Genomic DNA, 24,405 nt, shown 5'->3' with positions numbered 1-24,405 from the left:
GAACGCCCTGCGTCTGGTGCCAAATAGCCGAGATAATGCATGAATGTGACACGAAGCTCCGCAAGCGGGCCGTTTCGAAACGTCCCCTGGCCCCGTTCCCATCACACCTGTGTGTGATCTGGGCCCGACACCTGGCAGTCGGCCTGGCTCCTGCCCTGCCCCCACCGCCACCCGCGTCCTCGGGCCTCCTGTCGGTGCGGCCCCTCCCCACGCCGGCTGCGAGCCCGCACCCAGTGTCCGCCTGCTTCCCGCCTGCTCCCGCCACCGTCCAACCCGCGGCCTGCGTGGGCCTGCGGAGTCACACGAGGCGCCCCGCCAACGCCCTGCGCGCGCACACACACACACACACGTCCCCGGCCGCCGCTCGGTGGCCGGCAGGCTTCCCGCACCTGGCACCAGAGCCCCACGAGGCCGGCGTGGGTCTGCGTCCCACCGCACCCCCTCCTCCCTCCCCGCACCCACGGGCCTCCTGGCGTCCCCGGCCCGGCTCCACTCACGGCTCTCCGAGGCCACCCGAGCCAGCCAGCGGCCCACAGCACCCCCGGCCCGGCCCCCGCTCACTTGCTTGTGGCGTTGGGCCCTGGAGCGTCCGGTGCATTTGCTCCGAGCGTCGCCCTGCTTCCTGGTTACCCGCCTTCCCCGCCAGCGCACAGGCCCCACCCGCAGGCCAAACCCTGGTTCCTGGCTTTGCCCCCGGCCTGAGCGGATCTAAAGGACAACACGACAAGCTCCACCCCGGCCTCTCCAGCCTCAGTTTCCCCAACTGCCAACCCAGGGGAGCGGCCGGGGTGTGCGGAGGCCTCCCTAGCTCTCCAGGGAAAGCGCGGGTGGCTCCGCCCCGCAGGGAGCCACGTCCTTGTCAGTACAGGCGCAGGGCAGCTGAGCCCTCCCACCGACCTCCAGCCTCCCAGCCTCGGGTTGTCGCCTTCCAGGAACGCGCGCAGCACCTGCACCTCCCACAGGCGACACCCGGCGGGGCACGGACGCGCTGGGCCGCGGGGTGGCAGCAGAGCGCCAGGGATGGGCAGGTCCGTGGAGCCCGCGCGCCGCGCTGCGCCGGAGTGACGACCCGGGCCCCGCCCAGGCCCCGCCCAGGCCCCGCCCAGGCCCCGCCCAGGCCCCGCCCGGGCCCCGCCCAGGGCCCGCCCCCGCCCGCCCAGGCCCGCCCAGGCCCGCCCCCGCCCGCCCAGGCCCCGCCCAGGCCCCGCCCAGCCCCGCCCAGGCCCCGCCCAGGCCCCGCCCCCGCCCGCCCAGGCCCCGCCCGAGCCCCGCCCCCCGCCCAGGCCCCGCCCCGCCTTTATGACCACGCCCGATTGCCAAAGGCCCCGCCCCACCGCCCAGGCTAGGCCCCTGCAGACTGAACGACGCCCGGGTGTGGGGTCCAGGGTCTTGCGGGCGACATCCTGAAATGAAATCGGGGCAGTGGAGGATGGGGCACGGGGGCGGAGGGAGGGATCTGCCGGGAGACGTGACTTATCAACGGCTAGGCCTTTTCTAAGCACCTGACAGTCATTTTCTCTTTTCATGGCAGCACCACGACCCGGCTCACGGAGGACACTAACACCTAGAGGACGACTGGGGTAGAAACAGAGAAAGGGCGCGGAGGACTGGCCGGTGCTGAGACCCACGGCGTGAGCTCGCCCCTCGTGGACACCCCCATGGACTCAATGCACACAGGTCTGCTTCAGCCCACGTGGGCTCTCACCCCCCACCCCTGTGGGCTCTCTGACCAGCAAAGGTCCTCCCCACTTCTTCCCACCCCCCCTCACTGAGATCTGGTGGAGCGCCCGGAGGACAGCTGTCCAGTGGGACAGCTGACCAGGCAGGAGACTGGCCTGAGATGCAGACACAGGATCCAGAGCCAGGTGTCTTCTTGGCCATCGTGACCCCTCCCCCATCCACCCCCAAATGCCCTGAGGGTCTCTGGGTCAACGTGGAGCCCAGTCTCTGGATCCACTCGTATCCTATCTGAGGGGTCTTGCTCAGGACCCAGTCCAGGGCTCGGAGATGCAGGCCTAGAGGGGAACCCTAGGAAGGTCTCAAACTCGTGCCCCAGGTGCCCCTTTGAGGGATCCATGGAACTGGGAAATCCACAGGCTGATTCGAACGTGCCCCGTTTTGTACTAAAACACACACAGATGTCCTCTGGCATAGACAGCAGAATTTCTATGAAATCCAATTCACAAAACAGGAATTGAGGAAACTTTGAACCTCAGTGGGCCATTTGGGGTTGTATCCCTACACCGTTGGGGGCACAGTTTTAGTGTCCTCTGGTTTTCAAGCTGTGCCCATAGAGGTATGAGAAAGTGCACGGGAAGCCGACCTCAGCCACTAACACCCTGGTAAGAGTAAGATTTTGCCAGGAGTCTGCAGGGGCATGAACGGGGTGCTCACAGCTCGGGGTGGGGTGCAGGGCTATCCCAGAAGTGACACACCAGCCTCCCACTGCGGGCGGTGCCACAGTGTAGCCCATTCCCTGCTCAGCATCTGCTGTCATCTTTCCTGGCTCCCTCCAGCCCTGCCCACTGGAGCCCAGGCCCCACCTCTGATGACCATTTCCAACAGGTAAAAGCATGGCCATCACACAAACATACAAAGATTTTATTGAACTCATTACTTAATGAGGAAACCAGTAACACCCTTGAACCGGCTCTCAGGAGAATTCAGACCCACCACAGCACATAGGAAATGAGGAGCACTGAATGTGAACTTACCCACAGGGCAGCCACCATTTCCTCACAGCAAAACTAGCTTGATTTCTGTGGACATGGGCCACATGCATTATCGTCGGTTTTCTGTAAAGTAGCTCACATGAAAGGAAGAGATAGGCCCGGAGGGTGTGCCAGATGGAACCCATTTCAAACTCTTTCAACAGCGTCTTGTACAGGCAAGACCACTCACTGGCCCTCACGTCTCTAACGCAAAAGGCACACAAGCCACGTGTGGCTCCTGGAAGCCGGCTTCCCTCGCTCCGGTACCATAACCCCCGGCTGCACCTCCCAGGCCTCCTTGCTGGGTGTTGTGTGGCGCGGGTGGAATCCTGACTTGGCTACTTCCCAGCTGTGTGACTGTGAAAGCCACCCAGCCCGTGCCTCGGTCTGCTCACCTACAAGTGGGGTGGCACTTTGAGGTGGGCAGGATTCCAGCACAGCAAGCCAGTCGCCCGCTTGGTCTGGCTTCAGTTTCTGGCGGCCCAGTGCTTCCTCACTGACGGACTTTCCCTTGTCTGCAGCTCCAGCTGTTTTCCACCTTTGTACCTGTTTTCCTGGGTGCTCCAGGCACAGGGTGGCTGTCTGTCTGCTGTGCTCTGTGCCACCAGCTCACTGCCACTTACAGCCGAGCCCCTGAAGTCCTCCCAGAAGTGGCCACTGTCCCAAAACAAGGTAGCTCATTCCCATGGGAAACTATGGGGCACCGTCCACAGGCCGAGGCCACAGCACCCCAGGTGCGGCCCGCTGTCATCACAGCTTGGTTGTAAAGGACAGAGCAGAATGGCATAGGCGGCAGGGGCATAGGGGTCTGCCCAGGCTCTGGAGACTGGGGTACTCTCTGAACTTATTGTCTCTTTTCCAATCCTTGGTGGGAGGCAAGGAAACCTCCAGGCTGGAGACATGGAGAAAAGAGCAGGGCCACAGCAGCAGGCCCCAAAGCTCCCCAATTCCATGTCATTAGTTCACAGGGGCCCCTAGATTTTCCTTACACCGCAGCTCAAGTCAAACCACCAGCCCAGCCATGCTAGGCAGCTGGCCTCGTGTCCTGTGCATTTTTAAACACCCTGAAATGCACCTCATAGTTCTGGAAGCTTCAGTTGGTCTGCATTACAAGTAGGCCTTATTAAAAACCCGCGCGGTCTCCCACATCAAACGAAATTAATCAGTAACAAGCTGTAATGTTATTAGGTCATTTCCCAACACACAGTAACTCGGGGCAACCCTATCTGATTGGCCAGCTGTCAGGCCTTGGGGCCTCTCCCGCAGTCATCCGTACGCTGTGTGCTTCACACGAGATGTTTGTCTTCGGCTGAGTTACGTGAGTGTGGGTATTGTCTGGCTGGACATATTCCGATGGAGCAGCAGGCGTGTCTCGCTGGGTGGATGCCACAGAGACGGTCATCGCTTCTGGCCAGACGGTGCGGACAGGCATGGTGACTGGTGGGGAGAGCAGCTGGAACCCCAGGAAGGTCTCTCACTGGACCTGCAGGGCCGTTCTGACTGCCGGCCCGCGTCCACCTCGCCTGCAGACACTCCATGCAGCAGCCGGAACGGGTTACTTTCACGTGGTCTGAACCTCGTCACTCACTGATACTGACCGTAATGGGTGTCATCAGACGCAGTGGGGCTGGCCGGCAATGTCCTGCGTGTCCTGGATCCCTGCTGCTTCTGCGTCTCGCCCCTTACTCGGTCCTGCTCGCCATGTGGCTGGTTGCACTTCCAAGACGGCCACCCTTCAGGGGGTCTTGTGACAGGAGGACTTCAGGAAGGTGGGGTCCAGGGGTCCAGTTCCCAGCCCCGGACTCTAGGTCGGGCTATTAATGACAGCAGAGATGCTGCAGCGTGGTTCTGAGGCTCAGAAGGCGTTTGGCTTGGTCTTCTGGGGACTGACCTTGCAGCCCCAAGCTGCCACGCCAGTGTCTGGACTCCCTGAGGCCACCACAGTGTGAGGAAACCCACACGGGCCCACACGAGAGGCCACATGGAGAGAGAAATGCCTCCCACCCCCAGGTGACAGGAACAACAGCATCTAGTTGGTCCCCAAGCCCTGTCCTGCCCAGAGCCTTCGTTCATTCTGTCCCCTTTGCCTGAAATATCCTTTTCACTCTCTGCATGCAGCTCTTTTGCATTCCTCACTTCTTGGCTTACTGATCACCTCCCCAGAGAGGACCCCCATTCCCCTCGTCTCCTGCTGGCCCTCCCTCGGCACCCCATTCATGTCCTCTGTGGCCCTGGTCATAACTCATACTTCTGTAGCTCTTCTCTTACGCAGGGATCATCTATTCCCCGGCGGGACTACACCTACCTCACTCCCCACCAAATGCCCAGTGACCAGGACAGCACCTGGCATGTGGAAGAGGCTCAAGTGACCAGCAGGCTGACGGCCTGAATGAGGGGATGACGGATAGGGAGCAGGTGCAGCAGTGGGTCACACCACAGTGGACGTGGGGGACGTGGGACCAGGTGAGACCTCGGGAGAGGCACTGATGGACGGAGGGCTACTGGGTCTGAGCTGCATGGAGGGGCCTCTGTTCGAAGGGCCAAGGGACGAAGGCCGTCCACACCAGGAGTGGCCCGCTGCTGGAGTGAGGGAGGCTGGAATCTTGTGGAGTCCAGTCCCCAGTGCCCAGGTCAGGCCCCTGCCCTGGAGGAAGGACAGCCTGGCTGGGGAAGGACAGATAGGTGACAGATGACTAAAGGAGCACTTGATGTGCCAGGTGACACAAGTTGGCTTGTCCAATCTCAGACAGCTCTCGGGTGGGCACAAGCATGGCTCCCTAGAGATGAAGCCGCGGCCACTGACCCTGGTCCAGCCCCCACCTCCTGCCTCCTGGGTGATGACAGTAACCTCCCCCCCCCCCCAGAGACACAGCACCTGCTACAGCAGCAGCCAAAACCCAGCTTCCTGAGAACACCTACAGGGTCCTGCATGGTCAGCCTCCTCCCAACTTTGTAAATAAACCTTTCATTTTAGAATGTTTGGATTTACAGAACAGTTGTGAAGATAGCATGGAGTTTCCGCACACCCAGCACCCAGGATCCCATCCCTGCCACCGTCCGTGAGTGCAGTGCATGTGTCACAGGGGATGAGCACGGACACACTGCCACCACTGAGCCCTACTTTATTTGGATTTTGTGAGGTTTCCCACTGGGCTCCCTGCTAGTTCCGAGCCTGCCTGGAATTTTGAACCGTGTGACTATATTAGCTGTTAATTAAACAATCTGATTTCTTGTTGAAGCGCGTACCAATCCTACTCTGGCCTAAGAGTGGACACAGACCCATGACTCAGATTCGAGGACCCGTGGGTCCCCGCCTGAGATGTGTGACACAGAAAATGCCAGGTGTGCTTCAGAGCCTATCCGGTGTCCTGACTCGGCAGAGGCTTCTGTTCCCCTTTCCTGCCAGCACACCCGGGATGTGGGGGCTGACCAAAGGGACAGGGTTCAGGGCAGATGCCCTGAGAAACAGCGGTGGTTCTCCAGGCCGACAGCTCACTATTGCGGCAGGTGGCTGGCCTCTGGTGACGATGCTTGCGGCAGCCTGTACAAGCTTTCCAGGGGAAATACTACCTAAAGTGTGAAACCAGCCATTCCCTGGGTGTGGGTCACCACTGGGGTCAGGCGGGGAAGGGGGACCAGGCTCACTGCAGCCCTGACCCGGGCCCGTCTTTCCCAGGGGAAGTGGGCCATCCTGTGGGTGCCAACAGCTCAGGGGCAGCAACGAAAGAGGTGCATTCTGCAGGAAGCTGCAGGGGTATCCGTGGTTTACACACCCAACCTGACCTTGGACCACCATGGATGAACCGGCTGTGGACCCCAAGACAGCTCCCTGGGAGCCCTCCCCTCCCAGGGGCAGGGCTCGGGAGGCACGCGGCCAGTCCGTGTCCCTCACCCAGCCTGCAACGCCCCCAGAGACAACCCTGCCCTCTGCTTGGCTCACAGCCCCACACCTGCCAACAGACGGGCTTTTCTCTAATTGTCCCAAAGGAGCCACAGTGTCAGTGACAGCCCCTAGGGCGCCCTGCCCCAGCCCCCACCTTCAGAGCCGGGGTCCAGCCCCCAACCCTCTTTGAGGCACTCACTTGGTAAGGGGACTTCCTCCAAAGGCACCCCCAGGGGTGGAGTGCCCCCAGGGGAGGCAGTCGGGAGCCCCCCAGCCCCACAGCAGCAGGTTCCAAGGTTCACCCTGGACCCCCTGCCCATTGTGGCCTCAGGGCACTCTGTGACCCCCACAAGTCCCTGACCATCTGGCAGGTGGAGCTCAGAGAATGCAAGGACCCCAGGAAGGGAGTGATGGGTCCCCATGGCCCCTCACACCGCCCTCACCGCCCCAGGTGGGACCCCGCGGGTGGGCCTGGTGAGGGCATTGTCCTGTGGCCAGCTGGCACCACCGCTGGGGCCCTGGCTGCCCCTCCCGCCCGCCGGCCTTCTGAAAGGCCTTTTCATCCCTGTGTGGACAACACCACTGGCCGCATCAAAGACCGTCTATGGAAAGGCATATTTTTCCCCAAACCAGAAAAGCTCAGGCTTGGAGCACAAACATTCAGCTCATTATTTAGAAATAACAAGTCCTCTGCTCCTGGGATCAGATCAAAGCTCAGAAATTAAATTCTCCAGAAGAGGGGGTGGCCTGGGATCAGCAGATTTGTGTTTGCTGACTTTTTTTCATTCAGCAGCTAAAAAAAGGGACTCAAAATCTGCCTAGCGGTTTGGGAGTCTGGCCCGGGTTTGCCAGCCGCGAAGAGACAACGCGCTCGGGAGACGCCTGGGCGTGGAGGCTGCAAGGATTTGGTCGACATGACAATGGGGACCGCCTGGCAGCCTGGTCAGGTGTGGGTCTGCAGGAAACCTGGTCTCCCCTCCCCCACCGCTGTTCACAGACACGCGTGTGCTCACAGGTGTACGCCACTCACAGGAGCGCACGTGGGCGGCAGCCACTGACCAGGTGCGCACCCACGACAGGAGGGGAGCCAGAAGGCGGGCCCTGCGCGCTCACCTAGGGAACCGGGGCGGGGGCTGGCCTGAAACTCCCCACGACACTCACCCAGCCGCTCCCGGACCCGCACGTGTCGCCGACCAGAGCCGGACCCACTCCTCTGGCCCCTGCACAGCCCTCCCCGCGTACCCCGGGGGGAACATGGCCCTGCAGGAAGAAGGTGCTGACCGCGCTGGGCAGAGCGCGCTGGTCACTGCAGCGTGTCGCTCTCACGGTGCCTGTGTCGCCCCGGCGTCCGCACACCTCTGGGCGCTCAGCCGCCCCGCGCTCCCCTGGAATCCCAGGGTGGCCCAGGGGCCGGGCTCAGGCTTACGCCAATCAGCACAGCTCCGCCCCCTGGCTACAGGGATTGGCTCTTCCGTGGGCATGTGACCCGCTTGCAGCCAATGAGGTGGCAAGAGCCTCAGGCCCAGTCCTGCGGAGCTCCGCGTGGCGCGGCCGTCTGCGCGGCGATGGCCTCTGCTCGCAGTGCACAAAGCCGCCTGGGACGGGGCCTACAGAGGACCCAGGAGGCCAGGCGCTTGGCAACTTGCCGAGGCCTGAATGCCGCCGGTCCTGAGGCCCGCACAGCCCCTGTCCGCGCCAACACCCCACACACCCATTGCTTCAAGCGCCTTCACGTGGCTTTGGCTCCAGGGAGCCTCGCGGAGGCGGGAGCCGTGCCCCTGCCTTCGTGGCTCCCCACGCACAGCGGTGCCCAGCAAGGGTGACGCCCACAGGCCCGGCGAGGCCTGACTGCCCACCGGCCCCGCGCCTTCCTTCCGCCACCGGCCTTGCGTGATGATTCCCGGCCTGACACACCCGTCCCCGCCCCCCCTCCGCGGGACATGAACACAGGCGGTCCCTTAGGACCCGCCCGCCTCAGAGCCTTCACCTCACCACACCTTTGTTATAGTGGGTGACACTGGGTCCAGAGACCAGCTCGCGGGCGTGATCCGTCCTACCACCAGCTCATGGAAAGCTCAGGCACGTGGGTACATACGCATATGTGACGTGCGCGCGCGTCTACACATGGAAACAGACATGCTCTCCTCGTCTGGGTTCCCTAAAAGCAGAGCCTGAGACAAGGGTTTGGGTGCAAGTGTGTATTTGGGAGGAGATCTCAGGAAGTGGAGAGACCGGGATCGTTCACGAGCAGACCGTGTGGGACGTGGACACCTCGCAGGAGGGCCGTGCGGGCAGGGCAAGGGCCAAGAGCACTGGTCACTTTCCGCCCCCTCCCTTTCCCGGTTGGCTGAAGGTGCCCCCCTGCACAGATGCCCCAGTACTCTGGGGTCCCTGCCTCACCACCCAGCGCCCCACACAGACAGCTACACTGATTCAGGGCCCGTGGGTCCAGACATGCCCACCACATGCATGTGGACACATGTGCACTGCTGGGCCCGTGTGAGGAGTCGCCAGGGTGGGGCTGGTGCTGGACAGCTCAGGGCCAGCACACCCCAGGGGGACGGATGCTTGTCCACTGAGGGGGACGGGCTGGGGGACACGGTGTCCAGTCTGAAGCATGAAGAGAGGCTGCTAGCCCTTCGACATTCTCCCAGAATTCTCATCTCTAAGTTGAGCACCAAATAGCAAATAAAAGGAATGGGAAACAGCTGGAAACACTGACAACGTGACTCTTTTATTTCCTCAAAAAATGATAAAAATAGTGTCATAGCCAAGTTCGTTTTCTAGGCAATGTTATTTTAGGCAGCCTGTATTAATGGCACGAGAATTAGTGTGAATTGAGTAATTAGGCAGAGGCTGGCAGCTGGAGCTGACAGGCACCGACAGACGTGTGATTCAGTGTCCCGGGCTTCCTGAGTCCATGGAGGACAGCTCAGGGTGCTGGGCCAGACTGGCCACAGCGTTCTGGGGACTCCTGTGCTCTGGGCGCCAGTGCAAGGGCAGAGCCAGGCCAGGGTCCTCCTGGACAGCTCTGTGGGCCCAGGAGACTTGGGGGGGGGTGACCCAAGGGCACCATGCTCTCCATCCTGTGAGGTTACCGCTCTCACCGTGTGCCATGTCCCTTCTGGCCACCCCTCCCTGCTCCAGAGGGGCCAGCCCCTCCATTGCCATCTCCCAACACCCTGACTCTTCAGAGCGAACCGAACAACCCTTAACACAGAGCCCATGTTCACAAATGACTTCCCACCCATCTCCTCAGCCTGGAGACTCAGAGTGGGTCACCAGACCAGCAGCTTTGCCGTCACAAGACCTTGTAGGCAATGCAGCGTCCCAGGCCCCACCCAGACCCTGGGCCGGAAGCTGTGTTTCAACAAGGGCCCCGGGCGACCCCTGCAAGCTTCAGCTTCCGGAAGTGCTGGCCCAGAGAACAGGCCTGTGCATGCCCTGTGCTCAGCTGTGTCTAGCCAGCCGCACAGGACCCGGCAGTGCAGGCTGTGGGGACACCCTTGCCTCCACTCACAGGCCCACGGCAGACATGTCATCACGGGGGCAGGGTCCCACTGAGGCCCTCAAAGCTCCAGAAATACTGGGCTCTGGTGTTGGGCTCCCCGTGGCGTTCACTTACTCTGAGGACCATCAAACAGCTTTTCTAGAAGCCTATTGCTGCCTGACAGAACCAGCACCCCCAAGGCACAGGGACATGGCTGTCTACCACCTTCGAGGTGGTTCCCTGCACCTGACTGCCCCCTCACACCTGCTCTTGGTGCCAGCGAAGAGGACAGGCCTGGTGGACGGGGTGCAAGCCGGTCCCTGGCCCCAGCTGTGGCGTCCTGGCTGCGGCCTGAATGCACCCTTGTCTCCTGGCTCTGGTCAACAGCCTCCATGACCGCCCAGCGTTCTATTGACTCAAGATAAGTCCCGGAGGCCCGGGGCAGCTCTGTTTGGTCCGGTGTCTGCTGGCCAGGCCATGCTGGGACCCAGCTCAGCACACACCCTGCCAGCTGCACGCTTTGTCCCTACCCTGGGGCCCTCCCGGAGCCCCTGCGGCAATCACACCTATCGGCTCCACTGGGCAGTGCCAGTGTGTAAAGATAGTCACGTGTTCTCACAGCTTTGTCCAGAAACAGGTGCTGGGGTGACATCATATCTCCGGCAGAGATCACTTAGGTCTTCCGACTTCTATCAATATTTACGTTTCCAGCTCCACGAGGAGTGTAATCATACTTCTGGTGACACCTGCCATGTTCTGCCTGTTCTGCCCTGGCTCTGGCTGGGTGGTAAGCCCCAGTCTCCACTGGTTTGGAGTTTCCACTCCTCAGGGCCTGGTCAGCTGGCAGGCAGAGCCTCTGGGGCAGCAGACAAAGGACCAGGGGCAGGAGCAGGAAAGGGTGGGGTTACCCCAGGCCTAGACCTTGGTGGGAATAGGGGTGTGTCCTCTCTGTGTCCTTGGATTTTAGCTGCTCCCCTGAACCTCATCACTCACGTGTCCGAAAACAGGCTTCATGCTCAGAGGCTCCTCCTGAGAAAAAAAAAAGAGGTGGGAAAGCTCTTTCCAGAAAGTTCTTTTTGAAAAAAACAAAGCATGCTTGCAGCCCAAGGCCCAGGTCACAAGCACAGTATGAATCAGGCCTGCGGGCCAGTCTCAGCTGTGTTGGGGAACCCACCAGAGCCTAGGCAGTGTCAGGAGGACAGCAGGTCTTGGTCCCGCCCATCCGAAACCTGTGGGCGGTGGCCTACCTGCTCTGTTTCAGGCACCTGGGCCCTTGGGCAAAGCAGCAGACTAGGGCCAGGCCGAGGGCAAGGGCAGGACTGCCCTAGGCAGCCCGGTGTGCCCATGGGGATGAATAATCCCGCCCCCCCCCCAGGGCCCCAACACCCCAGAGAGACGCTCTTGCAGCGTCTGGGGTTTTATTGACACACCAAGAGCAAGAGATAAACCCCACCTAATGTCAGAACAAATACAGGCTGAAACCAGAGAGGCCTGGGAGAGATAAGACAGGCATTTGCCCGGGGCTGCGAGGTGAGGAGGGTGGGGAGAGGCTGTGCCCCCCCAGCTATCCCACACTCCCACCCAGGAAAAACACAGAGCTCAGGGGCAGCTGCATTAATCATTCCTGGTGGGCCCAGGGTGGGTCTAGCCCGGGTGAGGGAGGCGGGCCCCACCTCCCACCAGGCCAGGGCCTGAGACTTGACTGGTCCCTCCCTGGGTGACACGGGCAGCAGACCCAGCCCCGGAGGGCGAAGCAGTCCCTGCCCCCCAGACAGTCTAGGGGGCCAGTTACTCAGATGCCCACACAACCTGTGGACAGTGACGAAGGGGTGGCAGAGCTCTGGTTGTCTCACAGGCAAGGGGGAAACGGAGACAGTCTGACCTCCTCGATGCCATCTTCAGGGAACGTGGTGTAGGTCGGAAAAGGCCCGCTCCCCATGCCCCAGGAGGGCCTCGTCATTACCACGAGTGGGTGAGGGGAAGGGAGGAAGCCATTGCCACCAAAACCCCACTTGGGGCGAGACTCCCCGAATTCCCCACTGACAGAGCTTGGCTGGCTAAGAGCTGGGTCTTTCAGAATTCTAAGACACCTGTCCTCAGAGGGACCCCAGCTAGCCCCCAACCCTTAGCAGAGAGCTGGCCATGCAGCAGGTGGAAGACACAGCTAGGGTCAGGTCTTGGGGTCCAGACACACCCAGTCTGAGGCCATCAGAGAGGCTGGCTTGGGCCCCTCTCCCAAGAGCACAGGAAACTGCCTGAGGTGGCCTCCCAGGGGGGAGAGGCCCCAAAGGAGGGAGGGGTAACTCGGGGAACCCAACTGTTCCTACAGGTGAGCTCTGCGGAGACTTCCTGGAAACCCCAGGGCAGGTGAGCTCCTGGGACAGGCTGGGAGTCAGCAACCCAGGGAGGGGGCTGAGAGGCCTGGGTGGGCCGGGCTCTTCTCCCTCCCCCATTCCAGGTATCGGATTTCACAGACATCACTTTGATACTTTATGCCACTTAAATCACATTAATATACTAGCATAATAATAATACGCTTATATTTTATGCCAGTGAAATGGTAGTTTTCAATGAAATGGACAAATTCCTAGGGAAAAACAGTTCAGCTCACACAGAGGGGACATTGACAAGATCTGGAAATCCCATTCTACTCCAACAAGAACTGAAGTCAGAGGGCAGCAAGTTGGAGCCTGGGCTCTGACCCCAAAGGCCTGGCTCTTTCTATGCAGGAGAGACATGTTCTAGTTAGGGAGCAAAAGCTTAGGTGGCCCAAATAGGAAGAGTGTGTGCGCACAGTGTGGGGCACACTTGTGTGCATGGAGAGAATGAAGATTTGTGCACCCCAATGACATTTGAATACATCTAAATTTTACTATAATCGTGCCTTCATTAATTAAATACAAGAAAAGTATTTTCCAGAGCTAACTCTATTGATTCAATAATTAATCCTGGGTCAATTGTCTAACCTTGAAATCGAAGGTTCCAATTAACTTTTTCTCATTCTGAAATTATATTCATAGGAATTATTTATTTTTCATTTCAATTTTACAACAAAATCATGATTTATTCATTGTTATTTGTTCCTATCAGTGTTTGTGATTATAGTTTCTCATAAGAGGGTATTTGGGGGTCAGGAAACAGATGCCTAAGAAAAAAAATCAGAGTGGGAAACAAACCACTATGTGCCCCTCCCTCGGCCTCCTCCCAGGCTTTGCAGACACCAATGTCCACTTTTTCTGGGTCAAATTTTGCACAATTCTCTCAACTGAGAGTCCAGGCAAAATTGACCACAGTTTAATTTGTGTGGATTTCATTTTGTGTGGATGATTTCTAACATTCTTATTTTTTAAAGAATTATATGAAAGAGTGATAATTTGGGGGGATTTTTCTTATTATTTTGTCCTTTTTTTGTTTTTTTCAGGTAATCCAGGAGAAAATTGTGAGCAATTTTACATGCCTGAGGAAAGACAGAGGAAGGGTACAGGGGAAGTGCAGGGGAGGTGGGGTGGTGGGGGGCAGAGGGGTGGGTGTGCAGGTCCCAAGACCACAGTCTATGAGCTCAGGAAGTTCCCAGTCTCCCAGGATGGTTGTAAAACGCTAAAATCACAGTTGGCCGCTGAGCTGTGCTGCCTGGAGACAACTTCCCAGAATTGGAGCGTTTAGGGGTGGGGGTGCTTTGGAGGCCTCAGGACCAAACACCAGAGTCCCTGGACACTGCAAGGGTCCACCGAGGGGTAGCTGGTGCCGGTGGATGGTGACTGCAAGGGGCACACCAGCCCAGACTTGGGTGGGTTTGGATCCCCCCTACCTTCAACTTCCATGTCACCTGGAGGGACCCTGCAGCCTGCCCTGAGCCCAGGTTCCTCCCCTACACTGGGCCACGTAGACGTCCCCAGACGTCATATGTAGACATGTCAGAAAGCTGTAATTCTGGGGAAGCTTCAGAGGTTTGAGCTCTCCTGTGAGGCGCCTCCCCATGGCTCGCATGGCACCTGGTGCAGCCCCGTATGGAACTGAATGGAGTGAGTTTTAGCAGAAGGTCTCACACAGGATAATCAGGGACTTCTCCCCAAAGACAGTCTGTCCAAGGACAGGTCTGAGCACCTCATACCACTTGCCTGCGTCTGGCCAGCTGGGGTCCTGACTCCTCCTGGCCCTTGAGCTCCTCACAACAAGCTGGGGACCAGGAGTCATTTTACCCCCGACCTGTTGGTGCCTGTGTCTGCTGCCACCTAGGAGCCCCTCTGGCCAGGGCCCGAGGCAGCCTCAGGAAGGAGGGCAGGTGGGAGACCCTGCCCAGGTGCTGGTGGCTCTCACGTTGCTGAGAAAACCCGAGAAGAACGTCTCCTGTGCCCGCTGCCTTGGGAGAAATTCTGTGCCAGTTTAATCTCCCTTGCGGTAATGATGGCAGCAAAGGCAGGTGTCTTCTCTCAAGCACTATCCCCATCATTGCTTGCAAATGGCCCTGCGGCCAGCAGTCGGTGTGCCGGTGGGTACAGGACATGGAGAGGTGGGACCGGGCACACACATCCCCAGTGATGGGGCCGTGACCATGCAGCCCTCTCATCCTGGCGGGTGGGCATCTTGCAACGTCCCCACTGCCCACGGCTAAGCCCCCTCCCATGTGCAGGCAAACGTCAAAGAATTAAAGGGCCAGGGCCATGCGCCCTTGCCTGCCCCACCTGTGGCTCAGCCCCTGCAGATGGGATGAACCTTCTAGAACTCTGGGGCCATGGACTTGGTCCTGAGGTGGGCCCAGGTTTGGGGCCAGTCCCCGAGATGGAGCAGGACTGAGGTGCATGGAGTGAGGTCTCAGGACAGAAGGGCCCCAGAGCAGGACAGGGCTTCCACTCGAGGACACACAGGAGCCCCTGAACGGGGGAAAGAGGAAATTGAGCCGCTCAGGGTCCCAGCACTGGAGGGACAACATAGCCCCAAGGTCTAGGACCCCCACCCAACAGAAGAAGGCGACCAGAGCCATGTTTCTCAACTCCCAACACGGCAGAGGGAGTAGCTTAGACAGGGTCACCACCCTGCCCCCTGCCCTGTGACCCCTGCCCTCTGGCCTCTGCCCCCTGCCCTCTGTGCTGCGGCTGGTCATGGGCTCCAGTGTCCGAGGAATCAGGGAGATTCTGAAGGGCAAATAGGGACAGGAGGTGGAGCTGGGGCGTCCGCTGACGGCCCAGCTGCTCATGATCTGGGACTCCCAGGGGTGCGGGCATGGCGCCCACAGGGAAAGCCCTCAGCACAAGCATGGCCCACAAGCTCCCAAGTGTTCTTTCCGAGCTGGTGTGAGTTGCCAGGGAGCGGATGCCAGGAGAGAGCGTAATGTCACCACAGCATTTGGTCGCCACAGGACCTGCATCTCTGATGTACCCTCGGTCGGCCCAGTGCCCCAGGATCGGCAGACCCCACAGGCCCAGAGAAGGGACGGCAGGGTGGCATGCAGGGGCAGTCTGGGCGCTAGAGATGGAGGCTCGGGGCCAGGTCCCTGTCCTTCCACTCGAGCAGGTGGCCTTGGTTAGGCGCCGCAGCACCACTGTACAATGGAGACCACAGCGCCAGCCTCCGTGACTCAGAGACAGCCACGTAAGATCACTAGTGCTAAGGCTGCACACAGTAGGTGCCTGATAGATAGGGTCTTGATGAGGGCTCTGGCCGTAAGACGCATGACCCCACATTGCACATGCGGCTCTGGCTGTGCAGTCAGGGGCTGGCAGGGACGTCTTGAGCCCTGGCTTCTCTGCAGAGAAGAGCTAGTACTGAAGTCTGTAAGGTGCTCAGAAGGGGCACTGCTCCCACCCTAGTGCTGCCCTGAGCCCTGCAGGGCAGCTGTCCTGCCGCCCAAGGCAGAGTTCTGGCAGCTTCTGTAGCTCATGTGCTCTCCACAGTGGCAGCTGTGGCCGTCCTGTCCTCCATTTCTCAGGACAGCATAGAGGTCAAGAGCACCAGCTGAGGAATCTGGTTATCGGGGTTGCAACTGCAGCTGCCCTCTTCCTAGCCTCTCATCGTCAGCTCAGGCAGCACCTGGTTCAAGGGTCTCCAGATCTGCTGTACCTGGAATCACCTGGGGACTACCCAGTGCCCGGCTCCCACTCCCAGACACACTGACTTAACTGGTGTGGGGCTGTGACCTGGGCTCCAGAATTGTGAAACACTCCCCTGGTGATTGTTTGGGAACTACTGACCTAATTCATAGGGTGGTTGTGAGCCCTAAAGGAGCTGACACATGTGAAGCACAAAAGCCTGGCCAGTCAGGACTCAGTGGATGTATGCTCTCATCATTGCTATTCTTAGTATCACCACCACCATTGCCATAATTACCACCATCACCACCACCACCATCACCACCACCATCATCATCACCACCACCACCACCACCATCACCACCACCACCATCACCACCACCACCACCACCATCACCACCATCACCACCACCACCATCACCACCACCATCTCCACCATCACCACCACCACCACCATCACCACCATCACCACCACCACCACCACCACCATCACCATCACCACCACCATCTCCACCATCACCACCACCATCACCACCACCACCATCACCACCACCATCTCCACCATCACCACCACCACCATCACCACCACCATCTCCACCATCACCACCACCACCACCATCACCACCACCACCACCATCTCCACCATCACCACCACCACCACCATCACCACCACCACCACCACCACCACCACCATCACCACCATCACCACCACCATCTCCACCACCATCTCCACCATCACCACCACCACCATCACCACCACCACCACCACCACCACCACCATCACCACCATCACCACCACCATCTCCACCATCACCACCACCATCACCACCACCACCATCACCACCACCATCTCCACCATCACCACCACCACCATCACCACCACCATCACCATCACCACCACCACCACCACCACCACCATCACCATCACCACCACCATCTCCACCATCACCACCACCATCACCACCACCACCATCACCACCACCATCTCCACCATCACCACCACCACCATCACCACCACCATCTCCACCATCACCACCACCACCACCACCATCTCCACCATCACCACCACCACCACCATCACCACCACCACCACCACCACCATCACCACCATCACCACCACCATCTCCACCACCATCTCCACCATCACCACCACCACCATCACCACCACCACCACCACCACCATCACCACCACCATCTCCACCATCACCACCACCACCATCACCACCACCACCACCACCACCATCACCACCACCACCACCACCATCACCACCATCACCACCACCATCTCCACCATCACCACCACCACCATCACCACCACCACCACCACCACCACCACCACCATCACCACCATCACCACCACCATCTCCACCATCACCACCACCACCATCACCACCACCACCACCATCACCACCACCACCACCACCACCACCATCACCACCACCATCTCCACCATCACCACCACCACCACCACCACCACCACCATCACCACCATCACCACCACCATCTCCACCATCACCACCACCACCATCACCCCCACCACCATCACCACCACCATCATCATCATCACCACCACCACCACCATCACCCCCACCACCATCACCACCACCATCATCATCATCACCACCACCATCACCATCACCACCACCACCATCACCACCACCACCATCACCACCATCACCACCACCATCACCACCACCATCTCCACCATCACCATCACTTCTCCATCTCTTTCTGCCTTTTCCACTGATACATAAATTCCTCATTTCCTTCTTCTTCTTTTTCTTTTTTTCTTTTTGTCAAACAGCTCATTTATATCAACTGCAAATATAATGGGAAGGGCTCAGGGGAGTTGCTATCCTCTAAATCAGTGTTGACTTAGTTATACATGGGTCCGTTGGCTACACCTATATTTCAAATAGCAAAGGAGCTCCATATCCTCAGTCTCATTTAAACCTCACTGTGGCCTTGGTAGGTGGGCATTTTTTTTCTACTTTCCAGATAAGGAAACTGAGGCTCAAAAAGTTAGTTTATGTGCCCAACGTCATATTGGCACCTAATGGCAGATCAAGGATCTAATCCCAAGATGCTTGCCTATCTGTAGTTGGCTAAGGATGGGGCCTGAGACTGACCCCGAGACCTGGCGTCTCTGTACTAAATGCCCTTGGCCTGACTGCAGACAGTTCCACCCTGCTGGGACCGCTGGCCTTGCTTACTGCCTGGCTATGGGTGAGCAGGGAGAGAGGGATGAGGCTTCTTGTTCTCCTGGGTTCTGGGTGCCAAGCCCACCTGTAAGCCCCCTGGAGAGATGCAGGCCGGAGCGGGCCCCAATGTGGCTCAGGGGCCACAGGACAGTGTGGACGGCTCCTCCCCTGCTGTGCTGGGTCTCGGCTGCGTCTGTGACTCCAGCCAGGCCTGACCCCAGGGAGCCCTGGGGAGGAAGGAAGAGGCGGGAGTGGGTGTCCTGGAGCCGGCTCCCACTGTGCAGACGGGCCCCCGCAGACAGGCAGAGTGCTTTACCGACAGGGCTGGGGGCCAGTGCGCTGACGCTGACCACTGACCTCCCCGCAGCACTGGCTCCCCACACTTCGGGCCTGTCCTGAGCCTTGGCCCAGCAGCTCAGGTGGCCAGAGAAAGCCTTCAGCGCGTCTTGGATGTTGTGCCCACAGGAGCAGCGGATGGCACAGATATGCTGGCGGTGAGCACGAGCCCATTGGCAATGTGGGGTCTGCCTGGCGTTCGTCTTGGGCCCTGTGAGGGCTTCACGAGAACATGTGAGCGGTCAGGGAGCGGCTGGGGTGCGTGTGCTGCTGCACTGGGGCGAGAGAGCAGAGCTCAGTCCTGGCTCAGGCCCGCAGCTGCATGGGAAACAAACGCACCTGACTGGGTGAACCGCTCCCAACACCCAGGTGGGGGGCCCTCCCCCAAATCAAATCCCATCCCCTTCCAAGCACTGAGCCTCCTGGGCTGGCCGTAAGTTCAAGTTGGACGCTGGTTCAGGCCCTTCCTCGTCCCATCGTGGGTCCTGCTGGCCCAGTCCCCAGCAGCCCTGGGACAGCGGGGGTCCCTCCTACACATTGAGCTGTCTGTGCCCACCTCTGGGCTTGGTGCCCAGCCCATGTGCGGCCCTGCCAACCATTCTGGAGACCCTGTTGGCTCACAGTTGGCTGGGGGCAGCCCCTCCTCAAGAAGTGCTGACAGCCTGCCCAGGGTCCAGGCAGAGCCCTTCAGAGAGCCCCCACTCTCTTCCTTCTGTACGGTGAGAGCAACGCTGGTTCCCCTCCAGCCGGTTACCCCCTTTCAGGAACAAGGAACACCTGCGGGATGAAGGTCTTGCTGTGGGAACCTGGAGCAGTGAGCGAGGGAAAGGAAACAGCTGCCTCAGGCTGAGGCACTGGGGGTCGCCTGCCTACCTGCCGGCCTCCCACAGAAACCGGTGCTGACCTCTGGAGAGCCAGACCCAGGCGGCTGCTGGTGAACCTGACCTCCCAGTGCTCACCCCTCACGTGACCCCTCCCTCGGTGATACGGGCGACTTCCAAGGCAGGCCACCAGGGCACAGCAGCGTCCACCTTGGTCTCAGCGCAGACCAGCCTTCCTGCCTCGTGAGCAGCTGCTGGCCTTGGGGGGGGGGGCCTCCACGCCGTCTACTGTCTGGCCTTTAGGTGAGGGTGACCTCACAGGGACCCTCAGCCAGGCTGCCCAGCTCTCATCAGATTCCTGATCCCCAGGAGCCACAGCAGGAATGGTTATTGTCCTCATGCTACCAAGTTTTGGGGTAATGGACACACACAATACATAGCTAGCACGCTTTCCAATGTTTGGAGCTTGCACTGTGGTCAGGTGCTAAAGTGGCCACGATGGTCCAGTCGGCCTCCGGACAGAGAGGCCCAGCGCAGTCAGCGCGGCCGGGTGACCAGCACCACAGAGCTGGCAGCCTGAACAACAGACATTTGCTTCTCGAGTCTGGAGGCTGGACATCCAAGATCAAGGTCCAGTGGAGGCCTGTCTTCCTGGCTGCTGTTGGCGGCCTCTGGCCGTGGTCACGGGGCCTCCCGTCAGAGGACTTTTCTTACAGGATCACAGTCCCATGGGACCAGGGCCCCACCTGTGACCCCGTTTAACTGTAATTACCTCCTAGAAGCCCCACCTACATACGCACTGGGGGCAGGATGCAGTCTACAGCAGGCCCCGGGAGAAGAGGGGCCCTTCCTACATTCCTGCCCCTGGGGGTCCCCTCCACGCGCTTCCTGTGCCCGGGGAGCAGTCAGCCCAGCCCAGATGCGGCCTTGTGCTCCTCAAGCTCTCTGCTCCTGGGGGGCTTCCTGGGCCCCCCTTGTTGTCCTCCAGCCACGTCCCAGGGGTCTGAGGGGTCTGAGGGGGCCAGTCCCAGGCCATTTATTCTCTCGGGGCCCCCTCAGTGGGGGGAATAGCCCACTTCTGCTAGGAGTAAAGGCTCATGTCAGAGGCTGTCGGCCTGGAAGGGGCTCAGGAGTGGGGTGATACCCTCCTTGTACCCTGGGGACTCCGAGGCCCAGAGAGGCTGTGGAGTCTGCCTGAGATCACCCAGCCAGCAGGTGCAACCCTTCCCAAAGCCTCAGGAAGTGTCCGCACACGGCCAACCTCGGGCAGCGCCAGGCCCCAGGCTGCCCACGCCATGAACTGGCTCCTGTGGTCTTGGTCCCTGGGCAGGGGGTGCCCAGCAGGGAGGGCAGGGGTGGCGTGTTGAGCCAGGGCTCAACTGGGCTCCAGGGCTCAGCCCCAACCCGAGGTGTTGTATTTTCCTCGCACATTTGGGGCCACTGGTTCCCCGCAGGAGGAGACACTGCTCCCTGGAGGCTCGGTGTGGGCTCCCACAGCCACTTCCTGGACGTTTGCTTACTCTGCAGGGCCCAACTGTTCATCCTGAGCTCTGCTGGCTTCGAATGTCCTGAGAGCCTGACCATTTGATGACGGGATCGGGGAGGGGGGGCAGCATGCCAAGGACAATAGGAAAGCATCTTCAGGATTCAGGACAGATGACCTTTGGAGAAAGGACACAAGTGGACACGAGACTGGGCAATGGTGGAAGCAGGTATGCCCGGCTGGAGAGGGGGCACAGGACAAAGAGCTCAGCCCCAAACAGAATGAATTCTTTTCTGTCTTAAAGTTCAGTTTTCTAAAGCTTGTGCAGTATGCTGAACCCCAGCAGAGAGAAGGCGGCCCACCTGCGTGCAGCGTGCAGGCCCACGTTGGGGGGAGCGCCCGATTTGCGCCCAGAGGCGCTGACCTGGTGTCCTGCGGTCACGGCCTTGCTTTGCTTTTCTGTTTTAATTATTTTTTCAGTTAAGTTGACGTTTGGTATTATTTCATATTGGTTTCAGGGGTGCGGCATCGTGGTCAGATATCCACACGCCTTAGGCAGTGCCCCCGTTACTCGAGTCCCCCCAACACGGCACCGCTGCAGCAGCATAGTGACCACACCGCCTTCTTCTCTGTCTGCTCGTCATGTGTCATCCTTTCCTATTTCTTGACCCCTGTGAACGGGCTGTTGTCCCCTTGGCTGAGTGTGTGTGCAGGGGCTGGGCCTGGGCTGCGCGCGCTCAGCCTTTCCAGAACGTCGGTGCCAAGTAACCCCGACCCACAGGCCGTGCGGTGCCCTGCCCCCTCGCAGGACCTTGCAGCGTAGGACTTTTTTCAACTGCTGCCAGCCTGCTGGTGAGTAACAACCTCTCATTGTGATGTGAAGGGCTTTTCCTGATTACTAACGCGTGGGTCACTCCGGCTTCCACGGCTGTGAAGTCATTAGCCTGTTTTTAAAGTTAGGTGCCTCGTCCTGTTCTTTTCTGCTGAAGTTTGTTTTCATAGCCTGGACCTTCCTTTTTTGGTTGTGTGTTTAGCAACTCTCCCCTGCTCTGTGGTTTGTCTCTTCACTCCTTTTATGGGCCTTTGAATGAAACAGAATTTCTTAATTTTAATGCATTAGAACTTATCAGTCTCTGCCTTATGACTATTATTTTACGGTCCACTCACACTGCCCTGCCCTCTGCAGCCATCGTCCCTGGGCCCCCCACCATCCCCGTTTGCAAAGCGTCCACTCCAGTCTTTTAGCGACTTGTCGGCCCCTCTGTGCTTTTTGCCGTCACTTTGCCTAAGTCTTAACGTAATTAAAATGCTAATTCCTCATCATAGTTGTTGCAAGTTGTGTGCCCACTTAAGTTGCCTTTTTGCCTTGGTCATGAGTTTTTGGTACATACAACTTTGCTTTTCCACTTAGATGAATGCTCATGTGGAACTACTGGGCTCTGAAGCGACACACACCTAAGGACGTAGGATTCATGCTCGTTTCTGTCTCTCCCAGCAGCTCTGTGGCTCTAAGGCTGAGCAGTCTGTGCACATGGCCTGGGGCCAAGGCTGAGGCTCGGTTCTCTCATCTGTGAAGTGGGCACGGATCCCGACCTTGCAGGACTAACCGAGATGTGGCCTCACAGCCTCACCTCATGTCCTGGCAGGTGGCACAGCCAGGCAGGGCCCCACAGTCTCTCACCTGAGCAGCAGGACCCCTGTATTGCTTCATTTCTAACGTGTCCTGGTGCTGCCGCTGCTGCTGGCCCAGGACCTGCCAAGAGTGTCACCTCCTCCAGAGAGACCAGACCCAAAGGACAAATGACTGACGAGGCCTTGGTGGGCGCAGCCCAGGATTAGGCTTCAGCCTGATGGTGCCACGTGGGCAGCCGTGGGAGTTGCTGTCCACCTGGGGAGGCGGTGGGGAGACTCACTGACTGTGACCACCGCCGTGATACACTGGGTGGCCAGGGGCCTTCTGTTACTCAGAAGGTGGGAGGGGCGGGGCTCAAGGCCATTCCGTGCCTGGCCTCGCTGGCCAGCATGTGCTTCCCAAAACAAGATCCCTAAGGAGCTGAGAGGATCTCATGAGGACAAAATTGACCTCAGTTTGCTGGGTCCCTGGTGAGGAAGGGACTGGACCCCTGCAGATGTGGACACGCTCTGCAGGGTGTTTGTCACAAAGAATACGTGCCTCGCAAAGGAAGGTGCTTTGCAGATCATCTCACTGACTGGGCGGGGAAACTGAGGCCCGGAGAGGGAAGGGGCCGCCCATGGATGGAGCAAGTGCCCCGCTGAGCACAGCCGTCCTTCCGTCTGCCCTGGAGAAAAGGTCCCAAAGGGCAGGGGGAGGGGGAGACAGGGCCCAGAGCAGTCTCTCAATCTTGGCTCAAAGACCCCCAGGGTCAGCAGCAGAGCGGGGACCCCAGGGCGGGGTCTGCAGCTGCCTCTTCCATGTTCCAGGGGCACCAAGTTTGAGAACGGCTGCCCCACATGGTCCTGACTCTCTGTGTCTATCAGACCTCTGGCTGATTGGCCAGCTGGCCACCTGGGACTGGGGGAGTCCCTCCACGATGGTACCCTAGACGTCCCTAAGAGGGTAGAAGAAAAGGAGAAGCCACATGCACCCCATGTACAGATTCTTGCCTTGGTTGCAGGTGACCCCGAGGTCACCTCACTAGCAGAGTCTCCCTTTGTGCTGGGTCCCCGCAAGCGTCCCTAGCCCCTGGCGTACAGTGAATTCCCCCAGCTGCTAAATCACTCGGTTTTGTTTTGTTTGGTTGGGATTCATTTGGTCAGAATCCACAGGAAACCCCCCCACACACACACACAGGCAAACTGTGAGCCTCCATTCACGGCCCAGGGGGACCCCCGTCAGGACCCTGCAGACACTTGGGTCTGCCCTGCACTGCGTCGGCCCAGGTAACGGCGCTACTGCCCCTGACCTGCTGTGGCCAGAGTGGGCACTCCCATGGGAAAGGGCCCTGGGAGCAGCCGACCTCGGGAGGAGACAAGGAATCGGGGCCACAGCTGCACAGAGCTGCTCCTGCGAGTTCGGATGTGGCTCTGGGCACATGCCTGGTCTTGTGGGGACAGGCGGCCCCTCCTCCTGCTGACAGCCCGCCTCTCAGGGCTGCAGGTGGCCCATCAGGGAGATCAGCCCCCGGGCTGGGGAGATTGATGACATTCCTGGAGTCCCACCCCCGCCCTGCGTACCAGCCCCCAGTGAACGCAAAGCAGCCTCGACTCAGACCCCCTCAGCCAGTGTCCGCCATGCCCCAGACTGGCCCCAGAGATGAGCTGCAGCCGACCTCGGTTTAGGCTAGGCCGGAGATAAAACTCCTACACAAACAAGGACACAAGGCACACACCAGCTGCACGCCGAGCCCTGGCAGGCGGGCACTTTGTGGCACATATCTCCTCTGCGCGCACAGCAGCCCTGGCAGGCGGGGTTTTCGCTCCCATTAAAGAGACA

The 24,405-nt window shown here is 59.4% G+C and overlaps 1 long non-coding RNA gene across 2 annotated transcripts; it reads left to right on the top strand.

Moving 5' to 3' along the window:
* Positions 1-1,339: 1,339 nt before the first annotated feature.
* LOC308491753 lies at positions 1,340-5,947 on the top strand. Of its 2 annotated transcripts, none has more exons than XR_013992401.1 (5): positions 1,340-1,677; positions 3,233-3,383; positions 3,950-4,721; positions 4,984-5,174; positions 5,703-5,947. It is a non-coding gene; the product is annotated as an uncharacterized lncRNA (long non-coding RNA). The 2 variants fall into 2 exon arrangements; XR_013992402.1 differs by having other exon boundaries at positions 1,551-1,677; positions 3,900-4,721.
* The last annotated feature ends 18,458 nt before the right edge of the window (positions 5,948-24,405 follow it).

The sequence above is a fragment of the Rhinolophus hipposideros genome (assembly GCF_964194185.1).
Source record: "Rhinolophus hipposideros genome assembly, chromosome: 23".
Taxonomy (NCBI): domain Eukaryota; kingdom Metazoa; phylum Chordata; class Mammalia; order Chiroptera; family Rhinolophidae; genus Rhinolophus; species Rhinolophus hipposideros.
The sequence above is the reverse complement of the archived record's forward strand: the minus strand, read 5'-3'. Positions and strand labels throughout refer to the sequence as shown.